The sequence below is a fragment of the Hevea brasiliensis genome, chromosome 6 (assembly GCF_030052815.1).
Source record: "Hevea brasiliensis isolate MT/VB/25A 57/8 chromosome 6, ASM3005281v1, whole genome shotgun sequence".
Classification (NCBI taxonomy): domain Eukaryota; kingdom Viridiplantae; phylum Streptophyta; class Magnoliopsida; order Malpighiales; family Euphorbiaceae; genus Hevea; species Hevea brasiliensis.
Genome location: NC_079498.1, coordinates 15,075,919 through 15,085,403, shown reverse-complemented (window position 1 = coordinate 15,085,403; position 9,485 = coordinate 15,075,919). Strand labels below are relative to the sequence as shown.

At 34.2% G+C, this 9,485-nt stretch overlaps 1 non-coding gene across 1 annotated transcript; it reads left to right on the top strand.

The window, feature by feature from the left end:
- The first annotated feature begins 570 nt into the window (after positions 1–570).
- LOC131181151 (small nucleolar RNA R71) lies at positions 571–677 on the top strand. The gene has a single exon (XR_009149779.1). It is a non-coding gene; the product is annotated as a small nucleolar RNA R71 (small nucleolar RNA).
- Positions 678–9,485: the final 8,808 nt, after the last annotated feature.

Genomic DNA, 9,485 nt, shown 5'->3' with positions numbered 1-9,485 from the left:
GGTGGCTGCCTTGTGGGCTGAAATTGAGGCTGAAATTGAGGCCTATTCTGCTGCATATACTGTTGGTTATGAGCATAATTTGAGCTTTGGCCTTGTTGAGCAAAAGTTGCTTGTGGTCTCCATGTTGAGTTGTTCACATTAGAATAAGCATTTCCCATAGGTTTTTATTGATAACCTCCTGCATAAGCAGCTTGTTCTTGCAAATAATCATCACCATAAGAAGAGTAATCAACTCCACAACTTTGGGTTCCATCTGTGTAAGCAACTTGTTGCATAGTTGTAGGAGTTGAGGTTGTTGCCTTTGTGCAAAAATCACTAAGAAGCTGAGTCAACTGATCAAATCTTGCATTCATGTAGCTAACTGAGTCAAGTTCATAAATCCCAGCCTTCTTTGGCTCAAGTGCTCTAGGATTTCCCCACAAATGGGTGTTATGAGCAATCTTCTCTAATAGATCATAGCATTCTTCACTTGTCATTCTCATGAAATCTCCTCCTGCTTGTGAATCAATTGTGTTTCTTATGGCTGGAGTAACTCTGGTGTAGAAATTCTGAACAATCATCCATTTGGGTATTTCATGATGAGGACATTGCCTTTCAAGCTCCTTAAATCTCATCCAAGATTCATATAAAGTTTCATCATCCCTTGGCTTAAAAGCTACCATCAAATTCCTCAAATGAGTGGTCTTCCCAGGTGGGAAAAACTGAGATAGAAAAGCTTGAGATAGCTGTTCCCAAGTAGCTATAATAGCTTGTGGAAGCGAGTCATACCACTCCAATGCTGAATCCCGAAGAGAGAATGGAAATAAAGTGAGCCGAATCACTTCATCTGAGACTCCAGGTTGTCTTTGTGTGCCACATATCATCAAAAATTTCTTCAAATGAGAATGAGGATTTTCAAGTGGACTACCTCCAAATTGTGAAATCTGAACCATTTGAATGAGACCAGTTTTTAGCTCAAATTGATTAGCTCCAATGATAGGTCTGTTATCTCTCACATCAGCACATCTAGGAAAAGCATAATCTAACATGGATCTTCTTTGAGGATCATTTTGATTAACCACTTCATTTTGCCTATTTTGCTCATTTCCTCCATTGTTTCCACCAATAGCTCTATTTTGATTCTCCATATTTTCTATTGTCTCCTCTTGCTCAAATCTTTGTTGTTCTTCTTTTTCTGCTTCCTTTCTTCTTTTGTATTCCTTTTTGTTGGCTCGATAGAATTTTTCAATTTCAGGATTGAACAACAATTCAGTATCACTTGTGCTTTTCGATCGTCTCATATACAAGAAAAGTACCTGAAAAACACAAGGAACAGTAGTGAAAATAAAAGAAAATAAAAATTCTAATTAGCTTAAAACAATTAAAATCCAACTTAAAAATAAACAATTCCCCGGCAACGGCGCCAAAAACTTGATGTGTGTGATTTCCGCAAGTGCACGGGCCACAGTAGTATAGTTTTAAAAAAATGATATCGATCCCACAGGGAATTGTGCTTAAATTGGAAATAAAAGTATAAACTAATTAGAATGACAAAATTTAAAGATGTAAAATGAAATTTGGAATTAAAATTAGTATTTGAGGAATTAAAGCTAAATCAAACAATTAACTAAATTAATTGAGCTAGATTACCAAGATTTAAATTGAAATTGCTATTTATAAATTTTGTAGGAATTAAATCTAAATTCAATAAAAATTAAAGTGATTCTAGAGATTGGGTTTTCCATATTGTTTGCATGTGATTTTATCCCTAATATAGCCAAACATATGAGAATTGCAATTTTGAGAGAAATCAATTCTTAAATTTTTGAAACCTTTTTCAAGCATCTCTGTGACACCCCTTACCCGACTACAGTGTAGCCGAGCAAGTTATGCCACTCAGTGTGCCGGAGCACTCTATTTTATCTTAATTCATTTTTATCGTAGTTTTGAATATAACTTGTGAAATATAATTCATTTAAGCCATTTATCGAAATTATAATTTATTTGAGGTTCCGAGAATTTTATAGAAAATCTAAAAATAGTTCTCTGTGAAAACACTTCCTATGATCATATTCAATCATCTCATCACTCTCAAACTTCAATATCAAAATCTCAACATTTTTCACCATTCATTTCTCAATCATTCATCTCATGTGATAATCATGTACAAGTCACAGTTATGTATTCACTTTTCCTTTCACAAACACAATTTTCTTAACAATTCCTCTATTTGTCATTCATTCATTTCACATCATCATTAGACTCAAATCATAAATAAATTCTCACATGTGATTTATAATCACAAATTACAAGTACTTACATTAATACAAAATTATATTACATTTGTTTCAAATACACATTATAAAATAAGAGTTTAATTACAAAATTTACAAAAATATCAAAATACAAAATGGGACCTAGTGTCCTACCAATGGTGGATGGTGAGGTGACACGGACACTATGCAGGCCCTCTGTCCAAATCTTCGACCTTACGCTGCAAAGCGACCGCGCTAAGCATAAAGCTTAGTGGTGCCAATAATACAAGAAAATATAATATGCAATAAAAATAATAATTTCCTTACTATTGTGTTAATAAGAAATGAATAATTACTAACTTATTATTTAGTCGAGGGCTAATCATGTTTTATGATATTAACTTCTTCATGCATTTCGTTAATTATTTTCTTCATGATCTTGAGCTTCTTTGTATTTTTGGTAATCATTCCTGAAACTTAATTTTTGTATTTTCTTTAACAATCAGTTCAATCACAGTTATACTTTTCCATGCCCAAGTAACCTATACATGGGACGCAGAACGCCAACCATGTATGCGATGGCTAAAAAGCTATGACATCACATAATGGGCATAAAAGCCATGCATAAGGGCAAAAAGCCATGAATACGGCATAAAGCCATGAATACATAAAGCCTGATCGCTAAAACAATACCCTATTGGCATGCCAAACTATCCAAACCAATCACATTAGGCCTACTAGGGCATTTTGCATTTTTTAAGTTTCACAAATTTTGAATTTCAAGTTTTCATGTCACTATTCATTTCATTAGTCAACTAAAATGTTGACTTTTGCATAAACAATAGGTACATTGTTTTTAGTACTCCCAACATACCACATTTTGTATTCAAAACTTGTTGGTTTTGGTCACTTTCTCAAAGCTTAGGTCATTTTGGCAAAATTGCCAATTTTTGGTTTTGGTGTCACTATTCACCTCATTGGTCAACAAAAATGTTGACTTTTGGATAGAAAATAGGTGTATTGGTTTTAACACCCCAAACATACCACATTTTGTATTTAAAACTTTTTGGTATTGGTTGCCAATACCATTTCCAAGCTTAATACTAATTGAACAAAATTTTCAGATTTTGTGCTTCATTTTTACTGTTCCATTTGTTATTTTTACAGTGGGAATTTGACGAAATGGTAAACATGAAAGTTGTTCCTTATTTTGTCTAGTTGAATTTCCTTTTTTGAATCACTCCATTTGGAGTTTTGTAGCTCAAGTTATGGCCAAAATAAGTTTATCGCTCACGAATCGCTCATGCTGCACTTTTGGGTTTTGGCAGATTTTGGTCCAGCTTTGGTCAGTAATTTGATCAAGTTAAGTTCATAATTTGGTCTAACTTTCTTCATATGAAATGTTCTACAATACCTTAGGTTTCCATCGGTTCAAGAATCGCCTAAATCCGAGTTTTCTAGAGGGAGTTATAGTCATCCAAATATTACTGTTTAAATGTAAATCTGCAGAGTTGCAGGTTTGATAACTTAAATTTGCCCAATCATTTGAATGGGTTAATGGCATTATTTGGGGTAGGTTTCTTCATGAAATTTGTTTGTCTATATCTTATCTTGTTGCTGTAAAAATTTCAGATCAATTAACCAAATCTACAGTGAGTTATGGCCAAATGAACATCATTTGGTCAGGTGTCCGGATTGGGGCCAAGTTTTGGTCCTCTTGATTTGGTCTTTTGGGCGTGGTTTCTGCAGCAAAAATGTGACATTATAAGCCTAGTTTCATGTCCAATTGGCCAAACACCAATTGGACCAACACAGCCCAAGTGGGCAACTTCACTTTGCAATCCTATTTTTCAGTCCATTTTATGGTCAACTTACCTAAAATGGTCACTAATTGACCATTAAAATGTTCTTTCACAATTGCATAAGCTAAATCCAAGTTTCACTCCCAAACCCTAGCTCAACAATTTCAAAATCATGCATTTTCACTTTATTTCATCAATCTACTTAGTAAATACATATTGTGGGCAGCCCTATTACCCATTTAACTTCATTAAATTCAACACCATCAAACCCTAACCATGGCTGCCAAAAATAAGGGATGGCATACCAATGTCTTTCATCAAGTTTCTTTGTCATTTAATCACCAATATAGTGCTTAAACATGAAATTGAATTGAAATTTAAGGTTTTGGTCACTAACCTCTTGTAGGGCAGATTTTTCCAAGTTAAATATTCATTTTCTTGTACTCTCTTGGCTGCCAAACACTTCCTCTAGGTCCAAGGATTCATTTTAGTGTTGGGGTCTTGAGGAAATATGGTGAGGAAGCATGAGAAATGAAGCTTTTGTTTGAAAATCAATGGAGGGAGAAGAGGAGAGATTCACGTTTTGGCTGAAGAAGAAGAAGGAAACAGCAGAATTTTGAGTCCATTTGTCTCTTTTAATTGTTTAAAAAAAGACTTATTGAATGGTGATTGGTGGAGGGTATGTAAATGACATCATGTGATGTCATTATCCCTAATTTCCTTCATTTTTCTTTTCTTTTCTTTTCTACCACATTTCAATTTAATTTTTAGCAATATTTCTTCATATTTTATGTCATATTAATTATTTACTTAACTGGACAAGTCAGCCAAAATCACCTAATGACCAAAATGCCCTCCGTTTGGCTTAATGGGTCAAAATTGGATTGAAAAATTTTTCTAAATATTTTCTTGGCATTCTAATGCCATAGGAACCTCAATGACCCTTCTCTGAGTCCCAAAAATTATTTTATGAAATTTTGCAACTTTACCCTTCGCTGGGCAGGCTCATTTGACTTGGTTGTATTTTATTTCAAAAAATTTTACTAAATTTTTCTTATAAATATTTGATTAAATTTTGTTTAATAACTTTAGTTTAAATATTTTCGGACGTTGGAATGTACTGAGTGGAGGGTGTTACAATCTCAAAGTTGGTTTTCATTAAATCAAACCCTGTTTTCACGGTATTTCAAACCTAACAAAAACCCAATTAATGCTCTTATTGATTTTGGAAAGCTTCCCTTAATCCTCTTAGCTTATCTCTAACACAAAGAAAATAAAGTTTATTGCAAGATTATCTATCCCTAATATTCACTTTTCAGTCCATCTATTAAGGATTAAAGCTTAACTTAATGAGGGCTCATTCATTAAGCAAGGCAATAAGCACACAAGAAATAAATCAAAATGTAACAATCTTCATTTAAATGGCTAAATCAGTTCAAAACCACAACACAAAACAATATTTACAAACCCATCTCTAGAATCTCAAACAACTACTTACTATTCATAGTTTCAAGACAAACCCAAATGTATAAATGAAGAAATAATGGAAATCTAAGTTAAGGAATAGAAAAACCCAAAAAAATGCAGAAGAATCTGCTGCAGAAAAGTGCAGAAACGTGCTCCTGCTGCTGCTGGAAAAATGAATCTCGTGCTCCCTCCTTCTCTCTTTCTATTCTTGCCAAAAATGCCTCCCTTGCTCCCCTATGCAAAGAAAAATGATAAAGGAGGCTTTATATGGGCTAAGGGTCTGCCCTAGAATGGGTAAAAAGGGGGAAGGTTCCAGAGAAAGTGAGGTAAAAAGTCAGAGTAACGAGAATGCCACGTCATCCATTTCCAGTAAAAACGACATAAGCTGAGTCGGTTGTGTCGTGGGTTGTGTCACGGGTTGTGTAGCTCTCGGCCTGTATCTGACGATCGACACAACCTGCGACATAAGCTAATTCGGTTGTGCTGCAGGTTGTGTTGCTCTCGGCCATTTTTTTACTCAACTTCAAAATTTTTGTAATTCGACTTTAATCTCCTCCAAATGGCTACTCTTATCAAAATACATCAAATTTCTCCAAATTTACCCTACAAAACAAATAAATTCCAAAAATTAAACTAAGAAATGTGAAAATTGTAAAATTGACTAAATATATACTAATATCTATAATAATAGCTATGAACAAGGGTAAATTATGTGCAAAAATTACTCCTAAATGATGATATTAAATGCATGCATCATTAGGTTAGGTCTTTATGTTACTTTGCTTGTGCTTTTGAGCCTTATAGTTCCTTAATTATAGCAAGTGACTATGGTATGTGAAATTTTGAGACTTTGCACCTAGATGCTCTAGGGTTCCTATGTATCTCCTTTGAAAGGAGATTCAAACCCTCTCGTCATTTTTAAATATAGTTATTGTACCTTGCGCTTTATGAGCTACCCAGTTGTTGCTCCCTGCTCTTTCTAAGACTGAAAATAACAATGGCATCCCATTATGATGCATGTACTGTACACCTTACTCATTTATAGGTGACCTGTTGATGCATGTATTCTTTGTCTAATATGACATGCCATGAGCCTTAAACTGTGTTAAAGGACTTACCATTAAAAACCTACTCATTTTGAGCCCTACGACATGCTTGAATTTTATATGAGTTTTTAGGATTCAAATTTAAGTGTACTTGGACTTCCTATGTATCTCTTTTTGAGAGAAAATCAGACCATTGTAGTTTGAGAAATGTGACTAATTTGATTTTGAGGTTTTCAAGATTCGAATCGAAGTGCACTTGGACTTCTTATGTATCTCCTTTTGAGGAAGAATCAGACCCAATATAGTTCGAGAAAAGATGTTAATAATTTTGCATTTTATGAGAATTGCTCCACCTCTCTTAAACTGCAGGGTGATTCTGGGGAACATGCTCTTTATAGGACATGCTTTGTATCCTAATAAACCTTTTTGTATTTATATATTATAATGATATGTGGAACGTGTTTTGTGTTCTATAAGATCAAATTTACAAGATGTGCTCTCTTTCTTGTAAATTGTGTTGATTGCGTCCTTAGACTCTAATTGCATTGTGATTGTGAATTAGAAAAATCTCTATTAGGGAGATGGTCATGCTGTTGTTTTTGAAAATTCCCTGGGGAATGTTTGATTCTTTTGAAAAACTTGGTTCCTTTCAATGATCATTATATAAAAGTGACTCCTTTAAGATCATAAAAAATTCTAATTTGGTTTAAGGACTATTTTATTAAGAATGACCATTTTGTAATTTTTCACACATGAGGATGGAAATGTAATGTTGACTCTTTTAGGGAGTGGAAATATGATATGTTTCATGATTGTATGAAATGCATGCTCTAAATCTGTTTCAGAAGGTCATATCCCTACCATTTTGAGACACATAAACAATAGTAGCTTAGCAGCGGATTAGGGTTTCATCAAATCCTAGTGTTTTAAGTAGGGCGAGGCTCCCTCCCTTTCTCCCTTTGTGTACCACCCATAGGGGAGAGATTCCCTTTAGATTTGCTTCCTCTTTTGACTTTTTTGTATTCCCTTTTTTACTTTTATCTTTCTTCCTTTTCAAAATTTCTTAAAACTTATAAAAAGGCTATATCTCTCTCATTTTTCTACCTTGGTCAAAACTAATTGTGCCTTCTCTTTAATTTCTTTTCTTCTTTCTTCTCACTTTTTAAAATACCCTCTATGATTAAGCCTAGGTTCAAGAATTGGACAAAATTAGCTAATTTGGCTTGTTGGAGTGAGTTTCCTAGATTATTCTTACAAGGTCTATGTTATCTTCAACACATCAAGCTTAACATGCCATTTTTAAAGGCTACTGTGCACTTCTGGGATCCCAATGTTCATGTGTTCAAGTTCCAGAATTTTGGAATTTACCCAACTTATGAGGAATTTAACATTATTTTGGGTAGGAAGCCCTCTTTTTATGATTTCATCATACTACCATCATTTAGGGTGAACTTATAGGCTAGACTAGAATTTGCTCTAGGTATTTCTAGAAAAGTGGTTCTCTCTCTCTCTCTCTCTCTCTCTCTCTCTCTCTCTCTCTCTCTCTCTCTCTCATGTGAAGGGATTCATATCCTTATCAAGTCTTAGTGAAATGTTTTGCTTCTAGAGATCAAAAAGAGACTAATACCACTGCTTTATTCTTTTTTATTCTTTTCCCTGATTGCTTTTTATCTTCTTTCACATGAATCATTGCATGGAAGTTATCAAATCATACATATCCTTAGAGAGTTGTAGCCTAGGGCAACTCTGATTCCTATTGCTCTGGCCAAAACACTCAATGGTTTGTATAGGGTGAAGATAAGTTCTACCCAATATTTTGCTAGCAGCCTACTTCTCTTGCAAGTACTTTTTATTCTCTTATTACTTTCTTGCTAATTTTTGCCTAAGATGCGCTTTGTAGGTTTTCATCTTAGCAAGCTTTATTTTTATGCTTTATCTTTTGCCTAAGCTGCCCTTTACAAATTTTTAAATTAACGAGCTATAATTCATGCCTAGGCTACCTTTTTAGGTTTTTAACTTATCTAATATATATATATATATATATATAATTCTCTCTCTCTCTCTCTCTCTTTAAAGATTTGGCAGCAAGAGAAGTTTAAGCTATTGGCAATCCATACCAAGATTCCTACTTGGCCTCGAAATCTATAATTAAGGTGGCCACTCAAGCTGGCTAAATTAGTTACTTAGACTACTTGGTTTTGCATTTGCACTGATGTTGACATCCTTTGGACTGTTCCTTGGGGGGATTACTCTCACATGACCACTAAGACTTATCTTCCTTGTGCAACACTTGTAGGCTTAATTGAGTTCTTATTTTACATCCCACACTAATTTTCTTGATTTTATAGTTCTTTCCAAGCTATTCCCCTAGATGACTACCACTGACTTCTAGATTGTACAGAAAGTAAAAGATACCTACAATAGTGCTCCATCCAATACAATTTAATAAAGCACCTGATGTTACTTCTAGTCATCATTACAAGGAATGGATTGCTTTATTATATAGGATAGCTAAAGACAATGAGACATCCAATAAGAGTTAAAAAGTGTAGTCTCTCTTACTTATTTATCTAATGTAGTTGATACACTTATATTATATAGATGTTTTTAATCACATTTATATGCTATTTCATAACTTTTGTGATTTCCATTGACAAACTCTAATTTCCATGTTTTCTGCATCATTTCAGGTGTTTGGATGAAGTTCCAAGATATTGGAGTACAAAAGAAAGCTTGGAAAAACACAAAGGGAAGAGAAGTGTTGCTGATACACTTTACACGGGTCGTGTAAGCAAAGATACAAACTCGTGTAACCTACTGCTAAGGGAAAGCTGAAAGAGACAAGGAAGAAACGCAGTACACAGGCCGTGTATTCAGACCCGTGTAAATCATAGAAACCTATGTAAGTCTCTGCCTGGCTAGGTTTGAAGAATTCT